This window comes from Zea mays, chromosome 5, assembly GCF_902167145.1.
Source record: "Zea mays cultivar B73 chromosome 5, Zm-B73-REFERENCE-NAM-5.0, whole genome shotgun sequence".
NCBI classification, from domain to species: domain Eukaryota; kingdom Viridiplantae; phylum Streptophyta; class Magnoliopsida; order Poales; family Poaceae; genus Zea; species Zea mays.
In genome coordinates, this window is record NC_050100.1 from 170,891,147 (window position 1) to 170,905,226 (window position 14,080).

General features: G+C 44.5%; 2 pseudogenes; one reads left to right on the plus strand and one right to left on the minus strand.

The window, feature by feature from the left end:
- Positions 1-12,299: 12,299 nt before the first annotated feature.
- On the plus strand, positions 12,300-12,408 carry LOC111589367 (uncharacterized; annotated as a pseudogene).
- A 375-nt stretch (positions 12,409-12,783) lies between these two features.
- LOC118471961 (rust resistance kinase Lr10-like) lies at positions 12,784-14,054 on the minus strand (annotated as a pseudogene).
- Between the last annotated feature and the right edge of the window lie 26 nt (positions 14,055-14,080).

Below are 14,080 nucleotides of genomic sequence, written 5' to 3' on the forward strand. Positions count from 1 at the left end.
AGTATGTCATCGACATACAGAACAAGGAAGATATACTTTCCTTTTCTAAATTTTGCATAAATGCAATTGTCTTCCTTGTTTTCCTCGAAACCAAACTTTCTTATAGTCTGATCAAACTTGATGTACCACTGTCTGGAGGCCTGTTTTAATCCATAAATGGACCTCCTCAAGTGACATCCCATGTGTTCTTTACCGCTCACAACAAAACCCTTTGGTTGTGCCATGAACACGTTTTCTTCTAACTCTCCATTTAGGAATGCTGTCTTTACATCCATCTGATGGAGCTCTAGATCAAAATGAGCAACTAGTGCCATTATGATCCTGAATGAATCTTTTGTTGAGACAGGTGAGAAGGTTTCATGGTAGTCAATGCCTTCTCTCTGTGTGAACCCTTTGGCCACAAGTCTAGCCTTGTATCTTTCTATGTTCCCTCTGGAGTCACGCTTTGTCTTGTAGACCCATTTACAGCCTACTGTTTTGGCTCCATGGGGAATGACTTCTAAGTCCCAAACTTTGTTCATTCTCATGGATTCTAATTCATCTTCCATGGCAGATAACCATTTGGATGAATTTGCACTTCTCATAGCAGCTTCATATGTAGTGGGATCACCTTCTGTATCAATGTCCTCACTCATATGAATCTCATCACATTCTATGTTTTCTGCTGCATAGACTTCATAGTCATCAGGAATCACAGATTTTCTGAGTCTCTGTGATCTCCTGAGACTTGGTTCTGGTTCAGATTCTACCTGGGGCTCCTGCAATGGTGCATCACTTGGCGCAACACTATCATCATCTTCTGAACTGTCCTGTGCAACTGGCTCAGGGCCAATATGCGCAGAAGGTGAAGCTACTTGCTCTGTAGTAGTTGCACTAGATGATGCCACATTTGCAGCAGGTGTTTCACCCACAGTCGGTGTGACTGTTGGTGTAACCACAGTGGGTATCGAGAAGTGTGGTTCTTCAACCATCGGAAACGGGACATATATCCTCTTTTCCTGAAGGTCAACCTCTCTGAGTAACTTACTCCCCTTGATCATGTCATCCTCTAAGAAAATGGCATGTCTGGTTTCTATGAACTTGGTTTGTCTGTCAGGGCAGTAGAATCTGTATCCCTTTGATCTGTCAGGGTAGCCAATAAAATGGCAGCTAGTGGTTCTCTCATCTAGCTTTCCCTGTCCAGGATTAAATATTCTAGCTTCTGCTGGACAACCCCATATATGGAAGTAGTTGAGCGTGGGTTTTCTGCCAGTCCACAACTCATATGGAGTTCTAGCCACTGATTTACTAGGAACTCTGTTGAGTATATGCATAGCGGTTTTTAAAGCCTCCATCCATAGACCCAATGGCAGGTTAGAGTAACTTAGCATACTCCTTACCATATCCATTAGCGTTCTGTTACGCCTTTCGGCAACCCCATTCTGTTGTGGTTCGCCAGGTGTTGAATATTGAGCAACAATGCCGTTTTCTCTTAGGAACCTCGCGAAAGGTCCTGGGACCTGGCCATACTCGGTATGGCGCCCATAGTACTCCCCCCACGATCTGATCGAACAATCTTTACCTTCAAATCGTGTTGATTCTCTACTTCATCCTTGAACTGTTTAAACTTGTCTAAAGCTTCTGATCTTTCCTTAATAGGATAAATATAACCGTAGCGAGAGTAGTCATCTGTGAAGGTTATGAACGAATTAAACCCATCTACTGTCCTAACTGGAAAAGGACCACAGATATCTGTATGAATAATTTCTAACACTCTCGTACTATGCTTAGCATCTTTCTTAATCTGCTTCGCGAATTTACCCTTAATGCAATCTCTGCATTGCTCTAAGTCTGTGAAGTCTAGGGGATGGAGAATCTGTTCCTTAACAAGACTTTCCATTCTCCCCCTCGAAATATGGCCCAAACGATAGTGCCATAATTTCGACGAGGTTTCTCCATCACTTCGTTTTCTTTTCCTGCCACTGCTGGCTGGATCGTTTTCTGGTATATCTAATACATTAACAACATCACTTTGCGAAAGTAAATAAAGCATATCTCGTCGGATGGCGAGACCAACATCTTTATTATCAAACTGAATGACACACTGTCTATCACCAAAATGGCAATGAATGTGCTGATCATCTAATCTAGAAACCGAAATAAGGTTCCTTCGCAAGGAAGGTACATAAAGTACGTCTCTCAACAACAGTACAAAACCATTAACTAATTTAAGATGTATATCTCCAATGGCCTCGACTGCTGCTTCAACTCCATTTGTCACTCTAATTGTTCTTCGGCCCTTTGGGAGCCTTTGGCTTGTACGGAGTCCCTGTAGAGAGTTTGCAACATGAACAGTGCACCTGAGTCAATCCACCAAGAATAACTGGGATATTCTAAGTATAAAGACTCATTTACAAAAGTAACTTGGTCCTTACCACTCTCTAGTAGATACTGCAGGAATTCAGGGCACTTTCTCTTGTAATGACCTGTCTTCTTGCAATAGAGGCAGGTATCAGGGGGAACTGAGAAACTGCCTCCTTGTCTTGGCTGATTATTATTGCTCGAGGAAGCCTGGTTATTCTGTTTACCTTGCTTCTTGAACTTTTTCTTTGAGTTCTTGTTCTGTCTGGGGATATTGCCTTTGATGAGGTTGACAGAGTCTCCAGTCTGCTTTAACCTCTCTTCCTCCTGGACACACTGTGCCAAAAGTTGGTCTATATTCCACTTATCAGTGACACTAGTGTTGTACTGTATGTGAAAAGTCTCAAACTCCTTGGGCAGAGACTTCATTATCATAAATACTACAAATTCCTCGTGTAAAGGAGACCCGAGATACTTGTTTATCTTGGCTACGATGGATATCATTTTCTGAATGAATGGTCTGACACCATTTCCATCGTATTTTGCATTGACAAATTCTGTCATTAGAGAGCAAGCATAAGCCTTAGAAGACCCTTGGTGATGAGAGGCTACCCTCTCAAGGTATTCTTTGGCAGTCTCACACTCTGGTATGGAACTCTTAAGAGGCTCCTTGATGCTCCTCTTAAGAATAATCATACATTTGTCATTTGATCTCTCCCACTTGACCTTGTCGATGCTGTATTGCATCCACCTGTGGTCATAGTTGGGAGTGCCCACTGTGGGCTCAACTGATTTATCAAACCTCAGTGCGTAATCTATCTCACCCACTGTGGTTATCATGTCTATATCCTCCCGCCAAGAATGGTAATTACTACCATCTAGCGGTTTCATCTGAGCAATCTGGCTAATCAGCATGGCGGTATGAGCACCTTTGCAAAATTAAAATAGAAAATATTTAGGACATCTGAAATAAATACTGAATACTGAATCATAGAACATGCATGAATTAAATATTCAACGTTGGTCAAATAATAATCATGCCATATCTATGAAAATTTCTGATCACAAAATTTCTAAACCATCGTTGGATGATCTAGAAAACATAAACTTGTATTAAATTGTGGTAACAATATCCAACGTTGGTTAAAATATTCAATAACCACAAAATTTTCTGAATTCTATGCAATTTAAACAATAATTAATCCACGTTGGTTTCATAATTAACCGGAAAAATTGCATAAAATATAAATAAAAGTACCAAAGTACGCAGCGGAATAAAATAGTCCATAAATATCTCTGAAATTTTCTATAACTGGAAAAATATAATTCTGAATTTTCTGCACTGTTTTTCTAATTTCTTTTCTGTATTTCTAATTTCTGGAAATAGAAAATAAAATTCCAGAAAAAAAAAATTGAAGCCATTTCGGCCTGGTTGGCCTCTTGGCCCAGCCTGAACGGCCCACACGGCCTGGCCGTGAGAGAGGCGAGGCGCGCCCAGGCCGCAACCTGGGCCTGGGCCGCCAATCCGGCCCACACGCGTGCTGCAGGTGACCCTCCCCGCCTTCATCTGCGCCGTCAGATGAAATCCAACGGTCCGGATTGACCGTGTACTGTAGCAAGATCTATATAAGCCGTGAATTTCGGGATAGAGAGGAACCCTATTCTTTTGCTCTTCCCATCTGTCCGCAGCCGCTAGGGACTCCTGGCCGGCGGCTCCCTTGGTCTCTTTCTGTTTTTTTTATTTTACTGTTGCCAATAGCCAAAACCGGCTGCCAGGAAGCACCGGTGGTTGGCTACTCTCCTTTTTTTTCTTCCTACAATCGGTAGGATCAGACCTCTGTTCGGTCGGCGACTCTACTCTGGTTCTTGTTTGTGACACTCTAGCGCTCGGATCTAACTCCATTAACTCGAACCCCTTTTCTGTGATGAATGCATATATGAAATGGATAAGATGTAATATCGGGTCGAGTTTTGGAGTCTGTCATGTGTAGATCTGGGTCCCTTTTGCGTTTTCTGGTGAATATTACTAGTCCTGAGACCCAACTGGTGCGAAGAACATGCTGACGCTTCGAGTAGTGCCTCTGTGCACTTGACCGACCAATTTGGGTAAAATCTGTTTGGGTCAGTAACCCTAATCTGTTTCTTTTCGATTTGTTGAAACTAGGGTCACGAACCCTAATGCGTTCTATTCGATCTCTATTTCTTCTTGATCTTGTTTCTTGGTCGTGGATTCAAAATCCCGAACCTTTTGAGGTCTCTGTTGTCTCGATCTGTTAACTAGGGTTAGGTAAGAAAACCCTAACACTAGACCGTCGATAAACTATTACTCTGGCATGGGTATGGCCGAGACCCTGTGTCTCTTTACAGTGGCCTAACACCCAAGAACTTGGGTTAGGTTAAACCCTAACCCGAGAGTAACGACCCTTTTTTTTTATTTCTAATCTTTTTGTTCTCTGTTCTCGGGTGATGAACAATGATTTAAAAAAAATGAGTTCAATCACATTGATCCGAGACCTTTCTGTGATCTCATAAAACGATGCGGATTAGGAGATCTAGGGTTCTTAGGTGGCCTCTGATACCATTGTTAGAAATTACTGGTGCTTAGGATCGTTTCCTAAGTCCCTAGAATACCAATCCGTGTCTAAAATACCTCGATGATGAGTAGATCTATTCTACTGAGGGGTATAGGTTAACATACCGTCGTTGTTGTTCCTAGCCATCATTGCGGCGGCGTCTTGCAGCGAAGACCCGCCTCCTCCTTCTTGTCGATCTCCCTGCTGGTGTCGAGGAGATTGGTTCCCGTCGTTGATCGGCGGTGGATCAGCTCCTCCAATGTTGCCTGTAGGGGGAATCTCAGATCCCGATGGGATAACGGGGATCTGAGACATAGTCACAGCGATTCCAGTCACTCCGAGCGCCTAGGGGATCGGTTCCTCTCAAAGTGTCGATTAGGGTTTGTGGTCGAGCGATTAGCGTTAGCTAAACCCGTCGGCCCCCTTAATCTATTTATATGGCGTCGTGTGACCGGGGGCTGCAACCAACGGTTAGGATAGCCCCCCCGATCAGGGGCGCGGTTAGACGGTTAGGATTAACCCTACCCCGGTTACTGTTAACCGGCTAGTGTAGAGGACACATCCTAACAAACCGCACTGATAATTTTACCCATCAAGTAAACCGCACTTACTTGAAAAAGGTCTCGATATGCCAATTACTCAAAATGTCAAATAAACACACAAAAAATAACTTCGATTTTGAATATAACAAATTGTATGATTACATAACTTGATGGTTAAGCAAACAAGAACCGAGAAAGATTTTATTTTAGCTAAGATGGGTTGTATTTGATGGTAATAGTGGTATGACGTGAATATATTTTACCCACGGATATACAAATATGGGTAGCACCCGTACCCATCTACCCTACGGATAGAAATTTTTACCCATTAACCTACACATGGATAAAGATAAAATATTATATCTATCTTCGTATCGAATAAAACCCCGTCGACTTTTCAGGATTTGTCTACCTATTGTCATCTTTAGAACCGGCATGGCATGACGCAGCTAGAAGTGGCCTCCGATGATACAGAGGAGCGGCCGAAGGCCATGGCGTGAGAAGTCGGGCACGGGAACCCTTAAAAGAGAAATATAAAACGAGCAAGTATTTCGTTGCAGCAATTGTGGGTAATTTTCCTTTAAAAAAACTCCAACCTTTTGAGTTTGTTGGAGCTCAGAGTTGCGTTAAAGTGGTAAATATATCTCCAACCTTTTGGTGAATCCGAATTCTGTGGAGTTAGACTGTTTGGATAACTTTTTTTTTTGTAGAGTGAGGGTGTTTTTAATGGATTTAGAGCTGGTGGAAAGCTGATTCAAATACGGCCTAAATCGTAATACATGCACAGTTCCTGCACTGTTAGCTGTGATTACAAAACAAGTTAAAACTTACCTAAGATCGGACGTGGGTTTGGACGGAAGGCGTATCTATCAATCGGCGACGGTGACTGGCCCCAGAGGAGGATGGCAACATCTCATGACGACACTGCTCTGCTGCAGTTTTTTTTTTTTTTGGGCAAGGACCAAGGAGCTAGCACAGCATATCAACCAATCAGTAAATTAAACAATGAGTAGCAAGGAAGAATAATCGACCGATGAATCTGCATTGAACTTAGGTGTTGACGTGTTGTACGCACACCACAATACCATATGGCTCTAGTTTAATATATCCGCTGTCTGTGTTGACCGCGCCAACATATTCGCTGCAATTATTGGCCCCTTCAACTTCAACCTTGTGCATGCAAGTATGCAACACATTCCAGCTCGAGCAGTGTACTACTCCTTTGGGCCTTCTGTTCAGACTGTAGCTTGTAGATAAGATTCTTGGTACCGCAGCAGATAACAGCGGGAAGTCCAAGCCCCAAGTGTGAAAGAGAACGGTTTTTTGATCCATGCTCTGAAGAATTCAGCGACTTTGAGGGCCGATCGCCGTCATGCCATGAACCCTTTTCTTTTCAGATATGTCTGGAATCCAGTTGTTTTTTTTTTAATTAATTGAATCGACATTCGCCCCTTCTCCTTTTCTCCTAAGATAACAAAATCCCAGCTTTCACGAGAACCGTCAAGCTGTGATCTTTTGATCGGCAAACATCTAACTTCATATACGACATGGGGTGGATATTATTATCTGAAATCTACCACCCATGGGGGGTGGATATATATACATCGACCCTGTCTGTGAAACCTTTTCTCCCGTTGGAACTGCTACGTGCTGCCTAGCTACCGGTTGGGGAATTCCTTTCTACCAAGCCACTGCCCACTGGGAAAGTGTGCCACAGTCGTTATGCTACTGATATGACATCCTCTTACTGCAGCTTTTGGCCTTTGCACGGTTGGATTGCATCTCTGACACCAACCATACCAAGCAAAGCACAGCAAAGCCGGTCATCAGGACAGCACTAGCACTAGTACTAGGAGCCAGCCATTGTCAGTGAAGGGCTTGGCCCTCTTGCCCCTTGGGGCAACGAAAGGGTGCTTCAGTTTTCGTCGTCAAGGAAACAAGGGACCGCCGAGTAAGGCCAATAATGCAAGGTACCCAATCGACGGACGCCACCTCACCTCACCTAACTTGGGCATGTATATATATACACTGCTCGTTGAAAATATCAGCGAATCTCAACATCTTGATCGGGATACACTGCTCCGGGAAAAAAAATGCTGCGATTGGCCTATCGTATGATCCCAACATCCAATCCAAGTAGCAGTTTTGGATCGATCCTTCACAGACACCAAAGGCACGTAGTCCTGCTGTAGTTAGCAGTATATATCAGCAGCCAGTGTAGTTGTAGTACGAGGCTTTTTGTCGTTACGGGATGCAGCGTGGTCGTCGTCGTCGACGTCTCTGGGTGTTCGATCGATGCTCAGCGTTGTACAGCTAGTGCAAGGCGCGCTCTCGCACGCTAGGCGCAGGTGACATTGTGTAGGCAATGCCGATTTTTTTGTTTTTTAGTCCCTTTGGAGACAAAAAATTATGTTTGGACCCCCAGAAATTTAATTTGCACGTTTGGACTCGAAGCTCGGCGCCATAGGCTATGGCGCCGAGGTAACACAGCTCGGCGCCATAGCCTATGGCGCCGAGCTCGGTGACGTGGTAGTCGTCGTGGCACCTAGCTCGGCGCCACAGATCTTGGCGCCGAGCTAGGAAATACCCGCGAACTCCCATTCTCTCTGCGCGTTTCTTCTCAGTTCTCTCTGCGCAAAATACCACCGCCGCCGTTCACTTCTCCGACCGCACCGCCCGTTCGCTTCGCCGCCGTCCCGGCTCGCCGCCGGCCGCCCACCCCGCTCCCTGCCTGCCCGGAGATCCCCGCCCCGCCAACGGATTTCGCCGTCGCCGCCCCGGCTCGCGAGCTCGGTCGCCCGGAGTTCGCCGCCGCCGCCGCCCGTAGTTCGCCCCCGCCGCCCCCGCCCGGAGCTCCGCCAACGGTCGGCCACCGCGCGCTACGGTTGGCCACCGCCAGGTATTTTTTTTTAATTTCTTAGTTTAGTAAATTCTTAGTGATTATATAGTTTAGTGTATTCTTAGTAAATTTCTTAGATTAATTTCTTAGTTTATTAATTTTTTAGTTTAGTAAATTTTTAGTGATTATATAGTTTAGTGTATTCTTAGTAAATTTCTTAGATTAATTTCTTAGTTTATTAATTTCTTAGTTTAGTAAATTTCTTAGTTTAGTGTTTAGTAAATTCTTAGTGATTATATAGTTAGGATTTTGTTTAGCGCATTGATATTACATGTTTTCTGTGTTGGCAACCATCGTGTTGTCGTTTATTCGCAGGTTCTATAAACATCACTTTACAGGGGAGGTGCTGCCAAATTTTTTACTGACAATAGGTTTTTTTGTACGTAGGTGTTCGTCCGACTTGACCTTCTCCACCGTTAGCTGGACTCGTACGCGTTCTCAGGTATACAATGTTTTCGTACATTATTTATAGATTATGTAATTTCGTTTGATGTGTTCATTTAATATTTACTATATAGTTATTAGTTAATGTATATTTATTACTTAGTAAGTTAGTAGGCTTAAGTATATAGCCATTATTGAGTTAGTAATCCATTTTTGTAATAGATGGACAGCCTAGTAACACTATACCATGGAGGAAGGGTGGAGATAGATGCTTATGGGAGTGTTACTTTTGATGGTATGAAGATCGTGACCATGTTGTTCGATGAAAGACCATCTTTTGACAAGCTTTTGGCTCGAGCTTGTGAGGAGATTAGTTGCGACATAAACGACCCTAGAATATCAATTCAGGGTTTGTTGTCCCATATTACATATGGAACAGTTGTCCGACGGTTGATCTCCATTACCTCAGAAGATGATTGGGTGATATATTCAAGAATTGTGAAGACGATGGTTCCACCATGTTTGGATGTGGTTGTTCAAAAGTTACCTGTTATTCATTGCGAAGGTCCAGTCGGGTTATCTCCACAAATGCCAAATGCATCTCGTATTGAAGCTCCTTTGGTAGAGCTTCATGAAGAAGTGGTTGTTGTGCCCGATGCTCAACCGGGTCCGCACGAGTATGGGATTTCTCGTCCTATTCCTGGCGTTTGTGGGGCTTCTAATGCGGTGGTACCCCCCCAAGAGATCCCATTGACCCAGGATCCAGTTCACGATCATCCTAGTAAGTGTCTTCGACACATTGTTCGTATCCATCATTATTTCGTTTGATTAGACTTTTTAATGTGGTTTTTCTTGCTCCGACCCGATGCAGGATCTCCACATATCGATAATGCTGATGTTCAGATTGATGTGTCTGTGTCATATAATATGGACAACATATGCAGGGCATCCAATAGTGTTGATGTTCAGATTGAGGATGAGGAGGAGCCATATGAGGCTGCACGGTCCTTAGATTCTGATGATGACCGTCCGGTTCAAGAAATGACCGAGCAAGAAATTGAACTCATAAGACGTTTGTGTCCGGAGCGAGACCCTGCAGTACATGAATTTAGCAGTTTAAGTCATTCCACCCGTGCTTATGCTGAAGGACGTGACGATGAACTGCTAGAGGCTCCGGATAACGCCGACAGCATTGAGATTAAGGTTGGCTTACTTTTCAAGGATCTGCCTACACTGAGACGATGGCTACAGGAATATTCTGTGAACCGGAAGAGGCCGTTCAAGGTGAGACATTCGTATGCACAGCGTCGTTACACTGTTGTGTGCGAGGTGCCAGAATGTAATTGGAGGGTATGTGCCCGAAGGCAGAAGGACACCAGAAAGTTTAAGATCACCAAAATTGTAGGTCCACACACTTGTGCCCAGACAGAGCTGAGCTCTAAGCATCGTCAGTTGACATCTACCCTGATTGCGAAAAGGATATTGGGCATATTGAAGGGTCAGCCAAACTTGAAGGTGAAGTCAATTATGACCATGGCTTCGGAGCTGTTTGGTTACAGGATCAAATATGGGAAAGCATGGAGGGCAAAGCAGCGAGCATGGAAGATGATATACGGGGATTGGGAGGAGGGTTATGAGAAGTTACCAACATTGTTCAATGCAATGAAAGCAAAAAACCCAGGCATGCATTACGAGTACATCCCCAAACCTAATGAATGGAGGAACGACAAAGAGATATTTTTCGTGCTTTCTGGTGTTTCTCGCAGTGCGTAGAGGCCTTCAGGCATTGTCGTCCCGTGCTCTCTATTGATGGTACTTTTCTGCTTGGGAAGTATAAGGGCACATTGTTGGTTGCCATATCATGCGACGCAGACAACGCATTGGTTCCTTTGGCATTTGCTTTGGTGGAGAGGGAGAACAAGCTCCGAAGGAACTAATCCATCGTAATCGACCATATGTCCACAAAAATATCCAACACCAAGCTCATCGTAATCGACCATATGTCCACAAAAATATCCAACACCAAGCTCCGAAGGAACTAATCCATACTTAGCTTCAATACCACATTTGCAGAGTACTGGATCAAATTTGACCTCTTCTGCCGCCCACCCCATGTATATCTTTTCCTTTACCTCTGGCTCTGGCCAATGGGACAAAGGACCATACAACCACTCTCTGAAACGACACTTACGCCACCCGTATGGCTGCAGGAGAAAAAATTAGTAATTTATTGTAAATAAAAACTAGTTCATACATTTAGCGTATCAATGGGCTCACATAATCAATGTTCGGACAACAGAACTGCTTGTCATAGTCTTCGTCGATGACAGCACGGTCTCCACAATCGCATCGAGGCGGTGAGTCCATCCGTCTTTCTGTTGCTACCTCCTTCTCCGCATCCGTCATTGGTGGAGGATTCGGGGGAGGAGGTACCCAACGCTTAAAACGCTCATGATTGGTCTTTCCACTCAACCAATTAACGAAAAGAAGATATCGAGGGTCAAATTTATCAGGACCATCGATCCACTGGAAAAAGAAACACCTCTGATGTCCCTAAAATAATGGAAAGATGCACTATTACATATCTACAAAATAATGAATGCGAACAAAATTAAGTGACAAGTCATAAGCTACGTACGTCCAAAGTGCCACAAAGGTAGTAGCAGCGAGCAGCCGTGTCTGGATGTTGTGATTGATGTACCCAAGCCAGTCTGCCACAGTCACAGTTAGGCACGGGGAGTTCAGGAGGAACAGGAGCATCCTTACTAGATACGTCCGGATATAACTCCCGAGGACGACCTCTCTTCTGCCACAACGCCTCTCGGTACATGTCTTTCATCTAATAAACGATTATAATTATCACTTGTACCTATTATGCTTTATAATAAATTTACACAAACTAATAATCGAAATGATAATATAATAGGTGTATACAAATTATTAAACTAACAACCTAATATACAAAACGAATCAGTTGGAAATCATACCTTGGTCTACGAAGTGAACCAACTCAAATATTTGAATCCAGCAATTTTTGACGAAGTTTGGAAATGTGATGAAATGAGCTGCTCTCGGCCAGCCGCGCGGACGTTTTTATAGGCATTCGCGCCGAGCTACGAGGCCGCGCCGCCACCACGTCAGAGCCAGGTCAGCCCTAGACGCAATTAGCCGTTGCTGCCACGTCATAGCTCGGCGCCACAGGCTATGGCGCCGAGCTAAGGGTCCAAAACTGAGTTTAAAATTTTTTTAGGTCTAAACGTGATTTTACTTCTATTTAAGGGCTAAAATACAAAAAATTCGGTAGGCAATGCATGCATGCACCCATGCGGCGACATTGTGCCGTATCATGTGGAGGCAATGGGACACTGGGGCATCGTCTAGCCTGGCGGCTGGGCCGCGGATATCATGGGCCGTCCGCTCTGTTGCAGTACATGATGACAAGGATGCTTTGTTTTGTTTTTCTATAATCCCACATCGCCTTGCTTAAGTGAATGCCAGCACCTACTAGTGCTGCTAGCTATTTGCGATAGCCCGTGGCGGCTTCAATAGGCCGCGCAGCTGCCCAGTCAGTGGACACAGAGTCTTTCGCCTTTTACTAAAGATTACCGTGTGTCCGCTGGAATAAGCAGCATACCCACTCTTTTTGCAGGGTTCCTTCTCTCTGAGAAGTGAGAAGTATCCCAACAAATTGAAAAGAAATATGGCTCTCTTCTCGTCTCACTCTTAGTAGAGTACCTGTTTGGTTTTCTTCTCTGAGAAGGATCCCAACAAATTTAAAGCCATGCGAAGTGTTTGTTTGGCTCTATTGGTGAATTGTTTGTTTGGCTGCATGTATGTATAAAGCCATCTGAAGTAGGTTTGTAAGATACTAGAATTAGCAGCGCCATATCGGGCGCTATAAAATTCTCTGATCTAGCATCAATGTTTGAGGAGAAATGGTAAGAATCTATATGAACCATATGATCACTGAAGCATCCCTACGACTTGACTCATTATTGGACGATCCTGTGGCTTCATCTAAATGCATAAAGACAAGTAATATTTCTTCAACCATCTTCCTCAGATATTGCAGTAAGCTCCGATGAGAAATGGTAAGAATCTGCTGCAGGCATATTAGGATCATCATCATCACAGAAGAATGGCCTAGAAGGCATTTGCAGGCCCAGGCCATGAGTGCCACACTCGAGCATCTCTATGATCTCGCCCATGGTCGGACGATCCTGCGGCTTCATTTGAATGCAGCGTAGCCCAACGATGCACAGTTTCCTCTCCAACTCATGCATGTCTGCCGCAACAGAAATCTCGCCAGCTTCTTGTTCCGCTAGACGGTCATAAACCCAGGCCGGGTACTATGCTCGGCTTGAGTTGGCTGCATTTTGGTCTGCGTTCCTTCGCCCTCCTGCCATCTCGAGCAGTAGCATACCAAAACTATAAACATCAGATTTGCTTGATATGGCACCAAAGCTACGAGATATCATTTCAGGAGCTATGTACCCAATAGTTCCCCGCATGGCGCTTGCTGGCACAAAGCTCTTGTCTCTAGGGTACAACTTGGCAAGGCCAAAGTCAGAAACCTTTGGGACAAAATTGTTGTCCAAAAGAATGTTGTGTGGCTTGATGTCAAAGTGAAGGATCTGCATGTCGCACCCTAGATGCAGGTATGTAGTTGATTCCCCTTGCAATGCCCAAAGCAATCTCGTTGAGCATATCCCAAGAAAAACTTCTTTCGGCCGAGAATATGTACTCACAGGCCAGTGCCCTCCTCATTTCCTCTGCACAGAAGCCCACAAGGCGAACCACATTGATGTGGTGAATCCTACCGATGGTGGAGAATGAACTCGCCCCCATTGCAGTTGGAGTTGCCCAGCATCTTGACGGCAACATGCATATTGCCTGCTGCGAGTAGTAGGCCCTTGTATACGGAGCCGTATCCAACATGCATATTGCAAGTAACGGATCCCAGCGAGGAAGAGGGCAGCTGTTGTGCATATCCAAATTGGCGTCCACAACCCAGAAGGAACGATTGATATAGTCGATGCTGGTGACAAAATATGTCCCCGTGTTGATGCGGATTGTAGCCTTGTCGTTGCTACAGACCAGCTCGTATGCTTTTACACCGCACTCTTCTGGGTCACCTGGCCTACGGAAAGGGTTGGATATGTTGCCAAGATCACCACAGGAGAAATCAGGACACTAACCTTGGCCACCAGCATCTACAGTTACAGAAATAAAAAAAGACAAGTAAAGCTTGCCAGATAGTGGAAGGATGAAGATCACCACAGGAGAAATGAGGACACTGACCTTGGCCTCCAGCATCTACAGCACGAACTGCACTACTGCAG